We start from the raw sequence: 14,988 nt of genomic DNA, 5'->3' as shown, positions 1-14,988 counted from the left end.
GGGGGACAGGGTACACACAGGGATAGTGGTGTGGGGGACAATTGGGAGGAGAGGGTACACACAGGGATAGTGGGGATGGGTGACAGGGTACACACAAGGACAGTGGGGGGGATGGATTTACCTGGGTGCAGCTGCTCCTCTGATGGCCCGGGTGGCTGCTTTCTGTCTCCCGGGTGGCGGAGGCAACTCAAGGCCGGGGCTTCACCAGACTGTTAGGCCGCAGGCTGTGGAAGCGCCTGAACCTGGTCCCGACGAGTCCCGGTGGCAGAGTCTGGGCAGGAAATATAATAATAATAATAATAATGTTAAAAAAGGGCTCAGCTTTAGGAGCAGCAGCCGGGCAGCCGGGCAAACACGTCCCCGGCCTGGATGCCGGGGATAGGAGCTGCAGGGAATAGGAGCTGCTGGCTGGCGGCCATGTCCCCTGCCTGGATGGTAGGGAATGTAGGATGCCAGGGGGGACAGCATACACACGGGGGGCACTGGGGGAAAAGCATACACACGGGGGGCACTGGGGAGTGGACAGCGTACATACGGGGGGGGACAGCGGGGGGAAGGATTTACCTGGGTGCAGCTGCTCCTCTGATGGCCCGGGTTGCTGCTTTCTGTCTTCCGGGTAGCGGAGGCAACTCAAGGCCGGGGCTTCACCAGACTGTTAGGCCGCAGGCTGTGGAAGCGCCTGAACCTGGTCCTGATGAGTCCCGGCGGCAGCATGGGGAGGACAGAGTCTGGGCAGGAAATACAATAATAATAATAACAATATTAATAAAGGGCTCAGCTTTAGGAGCAGCAGGTGGGCGGCCGGGCAAGCACGTCCCCGGCCTGGATGGTAGGGGATCTAGGATGCCAGGGATAGGAGCTGCTGGCTGGCGGGTGGGCGGCCATGTCCCCTGGCTGGATGGAAGGGAATGTAGGATGCCAGGGTGGACAGCGTACACACACAGGGGACACTGGGGGGGCAGCGTACACATGGGGGGCAGCGGGCACTGGGGGGGGGGACAGCAAACACATGGGGGGGCACTGGGGGGGGACAGCATACACACGGGGGGCACTGGGGGAGGACAGCGTACACACAGGGGGCACTGGGGGAGGACAGCGTACACACAGGGGGCACTGGGGGCAGGACAGCGTACACACGGGGCACTGGGGGAGGACAGTGTACACACGGGGGCACTGGTGGAGGACAGCGTACACACGGGGACACTGGGGGAGGACAGCGTACACACGGGGGCACTGGGGGAGGACAGCGTACACACGGGGGCACTGGGGGAGGACAGCGTACACACGGGGGCACTGGGGGGGGGGCAGTGTACACACGGGGGCAGAGCATACACACACTGGGGCACGGGGGGACAGAGTACAAACACGGGGGCACTGGGGAGGGGGACAGCTTACACACGGGGGGCACTGGGGGGGACAGTGTACACAAATGGGGGGCACAGTGTACACACAGGAGCACTGGGGATCGGACAACACGCACACATGGGGGCACGGGGGGGACACAGCGTACACAGGGGAGCACTGGGGGGGGCAGCGTACACACGGGGGGCACTGGGGGGGATACACAGCATACACACGGGGGGCAGCGTACACATGGGGGCACTGGGGGGGACAGTGTACACACGGGGCACTGGGGGGGGCTGCGTACACACGGGGGCATGGGGGGGGAGACAGCGTACACACAGGGGGCACAGCGTACACACTGGGGCACTGGGGGGGGGGTGTACACACAAGGGCACTCTGGGGGGACAGCGTACACACGGGGGGCATGGGGGGAGACAGCGTACACACGGGGGGGCACAGCGTACACACAGGGGGCACTGGGAGGGGGACAGCGTACAAAGACAAAGTCTTTTAAGTCTCTTGTATGGTATGGGTTATAGGACATGTGTGCAATTAAAAGAGTTGAAAATGACATGGAATGCATGCACATTACACAATGACACACACTAGACCATGAACGCCGCCATCCCTTGCTGTAGCAGGTCTCATTCTTACCTACAGTCTTCTCTGCCCCAGCGTGTCTCCAGCAATGGTGTGCCTCTCTGCCCCGGTGCTGTAGGGTGTTATGTGCCCAGCCTGTGCCTTCTCATCGGGGCTGGTGCGTCTCCTGGGACCCGGCACTGGCTCCAGCGGTGGCGGGACTCCTCTGCTTCAGCGGGTCTCATGTACCCGTGTCTAGCAGTGGTGGAAGGGGTGGGGGGGGGCACGGGACGGCAGCAGCAGCGCAGCCATGAACGCGCACCAGTATTTAATGTAATAAAATGGAAACAGCCGGGAGTAAGGGGTGCACTGCCACAGCCGAAAGAAAGCAGTTATAGTGTATCCCATTGATGGACCTGCAGCAGCGGGTCTCGCTGGTTTCCTCTGCCCTGGTGCTGCAGAGTGTTATGTGCCCAGCCTGTACCTTCTCATCGGCGCAGGTGCGTCTCCTGGGACCAGGGGCGGATTGGGGACTAAAAGTGGCCCTGGAATATTTCTGGAAGTGGCCTCATGTGGGCGGCAACACATCAATAATGGGCGGAGCCAACATAACAGTAGGCGGGATTACCAAATCACTATACTTAGATACATTGTTGACAGGCAAAACTAAAGCATCAATAGTGTCTGAATATCAGATTCATCAATATAAACTTGTGTTTGTTTGTGAGACTGTAAAATGTGAATGGACCCATGGTTGTCTGGCACTAACCTGACTTTACACACTCTCAACTTCAGGACATTAATACTGTATGTTGATACTGGACATTGCTTCGCAATGAGATGAGATGAGATCTAGTACAAAAAGTAGGTGCAGCACGTACTTTTTGAGCTGTGCGATGGGATGTGTGTCGGGAGCGCGCATCTCATCGCACATAACAATTGTACTGTGTATGGGCACCTTAACTTAACTGAATTATGCAATTCTCCATGCATCCTCATTTTCTATTTTTTCAAAAACCATAAAATAATGAACAGGAGCTACAATTATAGCTTGGTCCAGAAAAAAGCTAAAGGACAAAATACTATTTTTAAAAATGATTATGTTGTAAAAGGGCCAAAAAAAAAAAGCGGTACTTGTTTCCTAGCACGGCGCCCACGATATTCAGTCATATGGCATCTTATGCATTGGCAGCGGTACGCATCCTCCGACCTTTTCATACCCATACTATCCACGTCGATGTGGAGTTGATTTTTATATAGTGTGGCGAACACAGTGAGCCACTGAGCCCGAAGCGTGCCGAGTGGCCGCGTATTACTTTATATGTATTCCGCTGCGCTCGCCATGCTTCGGGCTCGGTGGCTCGCCACGCTATATAAAATCAACTCCACGCCGACATCATGGATGGTGGGGATATGAAAAAGTCGGAGGAGGTGTACCTCTGCGCTCGCCACGCTTCGGTTTGGGTTTGACAATGGGGGTGTTGTGGGGGTGCTTTTAAACATTGTAAGCACCCATTACGGTGCTTATACAATTAATAATCTTATAGGGGGACCATTTAACATTGAAAACACCCATTAGGGTGCTTATACAATTTAAAATCATATACCATTGTATATGGCATACAATGCGATGGTATACGATTTAAAATTGTATAACAGCACACGCCGTGTTGGTTTTACCTTTTATGTTCATGCCAAAGTGAAACTATGCCTTTGAAAAGTCAGCCCCTTGGTATCGATTCAGACCAGATCACTAAACTTAATCAGCAATGCGATTGCCATGGGGGTGAAGAAGACGGCTTCCTCCTAACGGGGAACACCTGCGTTTTCTGGGACACTCCAAGAAAACTCTGAGTTACTTCCCCAAACGTCCACAGGGTGCCAATCACCCTGAGAGCAGCCTGCAAAGCTGTAACGGAATCTGCTGCGCTATATCAGACACTGTAACTGAATATGCTGCGCTATATAAGACACTGTAACGGAATCTGCTGCGCTATATAAGACACTGTAACGGAATCTGCTGCGCTATATAAGATGCTGTAACGGAATCTGCTGCCCTATATAAAACACTGTAACGGAATCTGCTGCGCTATGTTAGACACTGTAACGGAATCTGCTGCGCTATATAAGACACTGTAACGGAATCTGCTGCGCTATATAAGACACTGTAACGGAATCTGCTGCGCTATATAAGACACTGTAACGGAGTCTGCTGCGCTATATAAGATGATGTAACGGAATATGCTGCCCTATATAAGACGCTGTAACGGAATCTGCTGCGCTATATAAGACACTGTAACGGAATCTGCTGCGCTATATAGATTAGAAGAAAAAAGATTTAATTCAGCTAGTAGAAAGAATTTCTTTACGGTCAGAACAGTCAAACTCTGGAACTCTCTTCCCAGAGAGGTGGTAACGGCTGGCTCATTAAATGCGTTCAAGGCAAAGTTGGACAAACATTTACTGGAGAAAAACATCCATGGGTACAAATAAGAAATATAATTTGTCTGTAAAATACCAGAACCTACCAAATCAGCAATGGATATCTATACCAGGTTGAACTAGATGGACGCAAGTCTTTTTTCAGCCTTACATACTATGTAACTATATAACTATGTATATAAGACACTGAAACGGAATCTGCTGCGCTATATAAGACACTGTAACGGAATCTGCTGCACTATATAAGACGCTGTAAATGAATCTGCTGCGCTATATAAAACACTGTAACAGAATCTGCTGCGCTATATAAGACACTGTAACGGAATCTGCTGCGCTATATAAGGCACTGTAACGGAATCTGCTGCGCTATATAAGACTCTGTAACGGAATCTGCTGCGCTATATAAGGCACTGTAACGGAATCTGCTGCGCTATATAAGACTCTAAAGGAATCTGCTGCGCTATATAAGACTCTCTAACGGAATCTGCTGCGCTATGTAAGACACTGTAACGGAATCTGCTGCGCTATATAAGAACCTGTAACGGAATCTGCTGCGTTATATAAGACACTGTAACGGAATCTGCTGCGCTATATAAGACACTGTAACGGAATCTGCTGCGCTATATAAGACGCTGTAACGGAATCTGCTGCGCTCTATAAGATGCTGTAATGGAATCTGCTGCGTTATATAAGACACTGTAACGGTATATGCTGCGCTATATAAGACACTGTAACGGAATCTGCTGCGCTATATAAGACACTGTAATGGAATCTGCCGCGCTATATAAGACACTGTAACGGAATCTGCTGCGCTATATAAGACGCTGTAACGGAATCTGCTGCGCTATATAAGACGCTGTAACGGAATCTGCTGCGCTGTATAAGTCACTGTAACGGAATCTGCTGCGCTATATAAGACACTGTAACGGAATCTGCTGCTCTATGTAAGACACTGTAACGGAATCTGCTGCGCTATATAAGACACTGTAATGGAATCTGCCGCGCTATATAAGACACTGTAACGGAATCTGCTGCGCTATGTTAGACACTGTAACGGAATCTGCTGCGCTATATAAGACACTGTAACGGAATCTGCTGCGCTATATAAGACACTGTAACGGAATCTGCTGCACTATATAAGACGCTGTAAATTAATCTGCTGCGCTATATAAGACGCTGTAACGGAATCTGCTGCGCTATATAAGACACTGTAACGGAATCTGCTGCGTTATATAAGACACTGTAACGGAATATGCTGCGCTATATAAGACACTGTAACGGAATCTGCTGCGCTATATAAGACGCTGTAACGGAATCTGCTGCGCTATATAAGAACCTGTAACGGAATCTGCTGCGCTATATAAGAACCTGTAACGGAATCTGCTGCGCTATATAAGACACTGTAATGGAATCTGCTGCGCTATATAAGACACTGTAACGGAATCTGCAGCGCTAAATAAGAACCTGTAACGGAATCTGCCGCGCTATATAAGACACTGTAATGGAATCTGCTGCGCTATATAAGACACTGTAATGGAATCTGCTGCGCTATATAAGACACTGTAACGGAATCTGCAGCGCTAAATAAGAACCTGTAACGGAATCCGCCGCGCTATATAAGACACTGTAACGGAATCTGCTGCGCTATATAAGACACTGTAACAGAATCTGCTGCGCTATATAAGACACTGTAACGGAATCCGCCGCGCTATATAAGACACTGTAACGGAATCTGCTACCGCAGCAGATTTACAATTGTAGACAGAGATAAACAAACTGGGTAACAACAGAGAGACTTGGAGGTAGGAGGGCCCTGCTGCAAGCTTACAATCTATAGGGATCCATATAGAGAAAAACATTGCAGCCATATAATACAGACAGCACAACAGTGACCCCCATATATAAAAGAGAAAATATCAGTGACCACCATATATTACAGAGGGCATCAGTGACCCCCCCCCCCCCCCCCTCCCCCTTATACCACATAGGGAATCAGTGACTACCTGTAAACAATAGAGAGACCCCATATCTCCTGGGAGCATTAAAGTAACATTTTATATCTTGACAAGACACCTTCATAAAAGGGGTAGCTTGCTCTGGAGGCACAGCTCCTCTGTACTCACAGCACAGTGGTAGGGTTCCACACACGGCTGGCCCAGTGCTTCCATGCTGCTGAGCACTCCATCCTTCTTCTTCCTCCGAGAGTCCTAGCAGCAGTTGCAGAGGCGCTGACTTTATTGGTGCCTCCATAGCTCCCCACGCAAGTACCTCAGTCCTGTTTCTGGGACCCGCTCTTCTCCTCCGGCGTCTCTCCCTACTCGATAGGGGCTAGTTTGGTTCCCCTTCTTTGCGGCCCGCACTGCAGCACAGAGATGCGGAGGGCGGAGCGCAGCATAGGCGCACCTGGAGCTATAGGGCAGGCAGTGCAGTGGAGTGGATAGAACAGCGGCCGGTGCAGTGGACAGAACAGCGGGCGGGAGGAGACGGGGCCACTACCTCTGGCACCCACTTATCACAGGCAGCGGAGGCGGGGCCGCACAAAGGGGCTGCCGATGAGCAACGACTGAGCAGCCCCGGCCTCAGCCCAGGCCCCCATGCTGAGCCTGTCACTGTTTGCTTGTCGGGGGGGGGGGGGGGGGGGGGGGTCTCGCTGGTGTAGCTGCCACTCCAGAGGGAATGGGGACCTGCGGGGCTACATCAAGCGACCAGCAGTGGCAGCTTCATCAGAGGACCAGCGGAGGCTGCTCCATAATGGGGACCAGAGGTGGTGTCAGCTCTATCAGCATGACCCACGGGGGCACTGGGATGGGGAATGTGTGCAGTGGCTGACAAAAAAAAAAGTCTAAACGGTGCTATGGGGCTCCCTGAGCGGCCGCGTCCCATAGCAAGTGTACTCCTTGTACACGCTGTGCAGATGCCCTAAGCCTGTTAATATGCCCCAGAACCTAGGCAATTGCCCAATTTGCCAATGGGCTAAGGCCGGCTCTGCCAGCGCAACACACCCCGCTGGCTGCCACATAGAGCACTTTATGTTTTGAATTTCCCGGCAGTGCAGTGAATAAATTAGATGACATCATACACTCAGCTTACAGCCTCCTCTGGTACAGCATGCTGCAAGACCTTACTAAACTATTTAATTACAGCAGTGTCAAGGCTAATAGTCACACAGTGCCCCCCACACACCCACCCTACCCCCATGTATAACATAAACACCACTTATTCCACTATCACACCAGAATTTCTGCTTGCGAGCAGAAGTCGGCCATCTTGGTGCACCCAAGTGAATCATCTCACAGTACTCCCCTGGCATCTGCGGCTGCGCAACAAGTTGGAGACTCCTATCTTTATAATGGGGGACGTTTCACTAAATTATAAAAAAACTGTACCTATCTGAAAAACCTAAACCCCAAAAGGCACTCCACTGGGACAATATCTACCTAATAAAACAAACCCCAAGTCTCAATTGTTCCCCTACCCCGAGTTATGCCTTCCCAAAAAACCCCTCATAGACTAACATGGGTGACAAAGTGTCATTTCGCGAGTGTCAGAAAAAAACTGGCAGTTGGAAGTTTAGATCGCTCCCAATTGGTCATTTTTTTATATTTTGCCCTGAAATTTGGCACGCAGCACCGGTTGACGATTCTACGCGTACATGCCAAATTTCAGCTCAGTACGTCCAGTCACTTTTGAGGTGCAGTCCCTCAAACACCATGCCCCCATCCGAAAAGTTCCCTATGGGAAAAATCCGTTCGTTGGATTCAGCCTTAATATAAGGGCACTACCGTGCCCTTATAATACATAAAGCAGCCAGTATTTACTCTGCACAGAAACAAAATAACTGACCCAAATCTAACTCTCGCTGCACATGATCTATTTGCCCCACCTGCAGTGCAACATGGTCTATTAGCGAAAAATCTGCTTTGCGATCCGGTCTGAATTAGGGCTTTCATTCTTCAAAGGTTGTATGCTCTGTCGGGTGCTTTATACTAAAACTCCTTCAGAATTTCCTTTCCATCCACTTATTATGACATCTACAGTATAGAATCTGTCTGAGCTACAATGGCTCTGATGATCATTGCACAAGACAAGAATACAGATGAGATAACTGTTTCAAATTCCGATAATTACTGCAGCTTTGCAAGGCCCCAGCAAGTTTCTATATGCTCCTTTTTGATGATATGGGACAAAATGTGATGAGAAAGGAGAACACGGTGGCACAGCGACTTTCACCTTTCCACTCCTGTTGGAATTGCACTACATCGGGGTCAGTGACTGATGTGAATTACTGCATTACATATCTTCTTTTCAAAGCGAATAATACATGTTATGTTAATGGTACAGGAAAATATGGAAGATTTCTATTTTTTTCCCCATAAAAGTAATATAATAATGCTATATTAATGCCGGAAAAAGAGAACACGTCAAAATGAAGCTATATGGATTCTGATTCAATAACTTATTTTTCTCTCAGGTCTCATTAATCTATCTAATATGTAAATGTAGAAGTAGAGGTAACATAATGTATGTAGATTGTCGTACGTAATGTGCCAATAGGGCGTGAGGTTAAGGCTATGTGACACTGCTGAAATTATTGTACAGCAACAATCTAGTGAATCGTTGGAGGGGTTCAATTAAATTTGTACAGAAAGGTAGTGAAATTCTGCTACTGGTAGCTTTCACTATTATACACTACTTGTACACTACTTGTATACATATACACTACTTGTATACATAGTCACCCCTCCGAACACATATGAACAACTAGGAGTTAATTCTATTGTATAAGGGGGTAATGTGCTGGTGCCACAGTAGAAACATAGAATTTGACGGCAGATAACAACCATTTGGCCCATCTAGTCTACCCCTTTTTTATCCTTCAGGTAATCTCAACCCTTTTTTACCCTTATTTCTTTGTAAGGATATTTATATGCCTATCCCAAGCATGTTTAAATTGTTCTACTGTCTTAGCCTCTACCACCTCTGATGGGAGGCTATTCCACTTATCCACTACCCTTTCTGTGAAGTAATTATTTCTAACATTTCCCCTGAAGCTACCTCCCTCCAGTTTCAGTGCATGTCCTCGTGTTCTATTACTTCTTTTCCTTTGAAGAAAATTTCCCTCCTGTACTATGTTAAACCCTTGATATATTTGAAGATTTCTATCATGTCCCCCCTTTCCCTTCTCTGCTCCAAACTATACATGTTAAGATCTTTTAGTCTTTCCAGGTAAGTTTTGTGATGTAGGCCATGCACCATTTTAGTTGCCCTTCTTTGTACAGTCTCTAATGTATTTATATCCTTCTGGAGATATGGCCCCCAGAACTGAACACAATATTCCATATGAGGCCGTACCAATAACCTATACAGTGGCATATTACTTCTTTCTTTCTACTGCTGATACCTCTCCCTATGCAACCAAGCATCCCACTTGTTGATTACTGTGATCAGGGAACAAATCTAAAGCAGCAAGTACAATGTCTCACACCAAATCATCTAAAAATTCCGGGACCTATGTATGGATGAGGCAAGTATAAGCATCCTCTACACACTGGAGCATACACCCAGTAGAGGTCCAGTTGAAAGGCCAACAAAACAGGGGACCATATTCACCAGTCAGCTCAGAAACAGGTAGATTCTCTGAGAAGTGGTGCCCAAGAACTAATACCCCTTTCACACAGAAAAAGAAATCCTGGAATTTCATGAAATTAAAGGGGCATTTTTCTGTGTGAAAGGGTCAATCAGGATCTTAAACTCTGGGTCTCCGACTCTGCAAATGACCAGGGCCAGAGACCCAGAGTTTAAGATCTGGGTTGACCCTTTCATGCAGGTTAAAAAAACGAGTAATAGAGCAAATTACCGGGTATATATTTTAGACCCGTAGATTTGCTCTCCTGTGTGAAGGGGGGTCGGACAGCAGTGGACGAATAACCCAGCACTTCAAAAGCCAGGTAATTGCCGGGTTATTCGGTCGCCACTGTCTGAAAGTGGTATTACTGGAGCCACAGAAGAGGCCAGACCTGAGAATGCATCGGCGAGGGAATACAATAGTACCCAAGTTATAGCCATGAACCTTGGAATACAAGGAATTTATATGCTACATGTAAGGTAAATTGCTTTATTACAGCAGATGAGATATTGGTAATGAGCCGTAACTAAACATTATCATATAAAGTAATAAAAGTTTAGTAGATGCTAATGCCATGATATCTATATAAGTACTACTGTAGCTTATCAGGCCGACACTTGTTTATGACATACTGTATGGCAAAAGTGCTACAAATAAATGTTATGATAAATAACAGCTATACAGGATCTTAACCCTTTGATTGCCAACGTTGCTGTGAGAGTTGTGCAAAATATCTGCTAAAAGTGCCGGGATCGAAGTCGAGGAATATATTTAATATTTATTTATTATTTTGTTGTTGTCGGCAAACAATCTGAAGTCAATTAATTGAAATTTTGTTAAACATTGCGCCAAAAAAAGAAACAGTCGCTGTGAGCAAAACTGGCATTTTTGTAAGATATTTTGCACATCTCTCACATCAACTCATAGGGTTAAGACTTACACATTATTGTAATGCATGTATATATACAGTATATATATATATATATATATATATATATATATATATATATATATATATCCTTACCTATTTTAATAAAAAAATTAACACTTTTTTTTATTGATGAACTATTTTGATCTCTATTTCTCTCAGACAATTACATAATTATCCGTTGTGCGTCAAAGCTTGACACTGTTTAACTGGCTACCCTCCTTATATCATACAGTGGGGCAGATGTATTGAGACTGGTAAAGTGATAAAGCAGTGATAAAATGGAAGGTGATAATGCACCAGTCAATCAACGCCTAACTGTTATTTTTCAAACACAGCTGATTGGCTGGTGCGTTATTACCTACTTGCATATACAAATGTGGAATAGTTAATATGCACTATGTATTTATTTACCAAAGCAGGTTAATAATATATGTGATTTCAACAAACTCCATTTCTTCCGAATCAACATGAAAGGTTAGTGATTGAGATGGGAGATTAAACTTAAGAGACTGGAAGTTCACCGTAGACACAGTCAATCTATCTAAGAAACAAATGACTGCCATTATTTATACCCAAGATGGAATGATATACGTAAGGTCACAGAGCTGCAATGTGCTCTGGCTGTTATGTTATGTGTTCTTCATAAAAAAAGATGTTTGTTTGTATATTGCTTGGCTTTATCCGGTAGTATATGTGATGCGGTATTAGCTAAGAATCTATCAGATTTCTGACCTTGTTCTCTTCAATTTATCCTGCAAAATGCCGTCTTGTCTTTAAATGTCCATTGTTTTCAAACAGAAGACAGCAAGGACTAATTCCAAAGACAAAACAAATTGGCTTATGTAAAGGTTAAGAAATACCTACTGTATAAGCTAAAACACAACAATATTGATTATAAAACACAGAAGTTAAAGAAGGTAGAAAATACAGATGGTTATATAAATTAATGTATAAATGTTCCAGTTTCCAGAGACATTGCCGTTCGTTCATCTACAGTTTGCATGTTATGAACAAATCTTATATGACCTTGAAAACTACAATCGATCAAGTCAAATTTACTGTATTTAATGATATGATATATTGGCATTTTAAATACTCCTTTCCATGTCATCATCTGATAAAGTCTAGAGAATGAGAATAGAAGGTAATAAATTGTATCAAGGCAAAAGAAAAAAAGTATTTTATTGTAACTCATTATTTAAAAAAAAGTGATATTTCCAAGGACAAAACAGTTTTGAGCAATCCATTTTTAAAAAGACTTTCTAGAAATTATAAACGGTAATCAACTATGAATTTAGCGTTTCGTTTAGAGTAACATATAAACAAGTAAAGAATGCAATTTTGTACCTGGACAAACCTTTTATAAAATAGGTGTAAATGATGATGTAATTGATTATTATTATTATTATTAGTATTTATTTACTTGCAGTAATAGCATAGCAGTCCCACCAAGTTACAAGTCCAGAAGAAAAGCTATATAATACATGAGTGCCTCAGAGGATTATGCGTGAATAACTTAAATATGACTGGCTTGCCTGAAGAGGTGAGTTTTCAGGGAACACTTGAAAGTTTGGAGGCTAGTGTAGAGTCTTATTGTGCGTGGAAGGGCATTCCATAGGATGGGAGAAGCCCGACGAATGTCCTGTAATAGTGATCCATGCAGAACAGAGATGCAGATCTTCCTCAAAGTGGAGTGGTCGAGATGGGAGATATTTTGTGATAAGTAAAGAGATATATGCTGGTGCAGTATGGTAAATAGCTTTATATGCGAGTAGAAGTGTTTTATATTGAATACAGTAAAATACAGGCAACCAATGGCAACATCTTAAGAGAGGTTATTAATATTGTCCCCTCTGGCCTGACATGCCCCATCCAAGATGGCAGCGCCCATTTCAGGAGCCAGCAATGGGGATCACTGGACCCAATGGATAGCTATCGCCTGCAGGCAGACCTGGGAGCCGCAGATAGGAGGTGGCAGGGGAACTCGATGAGGAGCCAGCAGCTGGAGCACCCCATCTTGGTGAGTATGAGACACTACGCAGGTTCCGGCGGTAGCAGCCACATTGGAACCTGACAGTACCCCTCCTTTAAGGGTGGACTCCGGACGCTTATCAGAATTTATTTATCTAAATTTCTCGACAAGCAGTGTAACGTGCACATTAGCAGCATCTACCCAAGTTCTCTCTTTGGGACCGAATCCCTTCCAGTCCACTAAGTATTGAAGTTTAAATCATCGACGTCTGGCATCCAGGATTTGTTTAACTCGAACTCCACATCTCATTCAATTTAAAGATTTGAATTTTTTGGATGCTCACCCAGGATTCATCTGAGGACTAACAGTTTAATGAGAGAGACATGAAAAGTATTCAAAACTCATAATGAGAATGGAAGTTTCAGCTAGATTACCACCGGGTTAATCACCTCAGTAATTGAGAATGGGCCAATATACCGAGGTGCTAGTTTCATAATGGGAACTTTAAGACGAATATAACGAGTTGCTAGCCAATCACTATCACCCACTTTATAAGCTGGAGCAGCACTTCTTTTTCCGGTCTCCGTAGGTTTTGTATCTGTTAGAAGCTTGGCGTAGAGCTCTTTGAACATTCTTCCAAATATTTGCAAAGATCGTAGGGAGGAATTAACTGCAGGTAAATCAGTACTGGGAAGTTTTGCGAATTCAGGAACTCGAGGATGGTGTGAAGAAAGGTGTTTGACTGGATGAGTGATATGTGTTATTATGGGCAAATTCTGCCCAGAGCAGGAGTTCGAAACAATTATCTTGTGAAGAGGAACCATAAAGCCGTATGAAAGCCTCTAAGTCCTGGTTTACTCTTTCAGTTTGACCATTGATTTGAGGGTGGTAAACTTAAGGTTCACTCGAAAAGCTGTACATAATGCTCTCCAAAAAAAGGCCACAAATTGAACACCCCGATCGGAAATAATTTCTGTAGGTAAACCATGCAAGCGAAATATGTGAGATATAAAGAGCTGGGCAAAAGTGGAAGCGCTGGTTAATCCTTTTAGTGGAATGATCAAATTGTGTTGAATCCATTAGAAGAAGGAATATCCATGATGAAGTCCATGGACACATGCGTCCACGGACGTTATGGTACTGGAAGAGGAAACGTTTCCTTACCGGAGGTTGACGAGAGGGCTTGTGCGGTGTGCAAACTGGAAAGGAAGATACAAAACTTTGAATATCCTTCTTCATCATTGTCCACCATTAACTTCTGCTGGAGGTCCAGAGAACTTTGAATAATGTGGTGCCCAATGAAGCAGTTTTCTGCAGAGATTAGGGACTACATAGCTTTTACCTCTGGGAAGAGTAATAACCTTAGTAGCGGCAAACACGGTAGGGTCTAGAATAGGATAGGGATGCTTATCTTCCTCCACAGATGAAACAGAGTGTGATAGAGCATCTGCTTTAACATTCTGAGGGCCTGGTCGAAAGGAGAGTTTGAAATGGAAATGGTAAAGAACATAGCCCATCTAGCCAGACAACAATTAAGGTATTGGGTGTTTCTTAAATAAATTAAATTCTTATGGTCCGTGTAGATTAAGATTTGAAACTGGGCTCCCTCCAGAAGGTATCGCCACTCCTCTAACACTAATTTGATGGCTAGGAGTTCTTGCTCCCCTATAGCATAATTTCTTTCTGCAGGTAGGAACTTCTGAGAGATAAACCCGCAAGGATGAATGGTTAGATCTTCGTATTTTTGAGAGAGGATTGCCACTACTGCTTCCGATGAAGCATCCACCTCTAAAATAAAGGGTCGAGACATATTGGGTTGACAGAGGACTGGAGCAGAAATAGTTGCTTGCTTCGCCTACTGAAAAGCGGACAATGCCTCAGGGGTCCATTTAGCTGGTTTGGCTGCCTTCTTCGTTAAGGTGGTAATAGGAGCCACAATCATGGGAAAACCCCTGATAAACTTCTGATAGTAGTTATTGAACCTCAAGAACCATTGTTTGGCTCATAGGGTAGAGGGCTGTGATCAGCTTAGGATCGCTTGAATTTTTTCCGGATCCATTTGCAGACCCTCTACCGAAATGATGTATCCAAGGA

The sequence above is a fragment of the Crinia signifera genome, chromosome 19, assembly GCF_055691185.1.
Source record: "Crinia signifera chromosome 19, ASM5569118v1, whole genome shotgun sequence".
Lineage (NCBI taxonomy): Eukaryota > Metazoa > Chordata > Amphibia > Anura > Myobatrachidae > Crinia > Crinia signifera.
Note: the sequence above shows the minus strand (reverse complement) of the source record.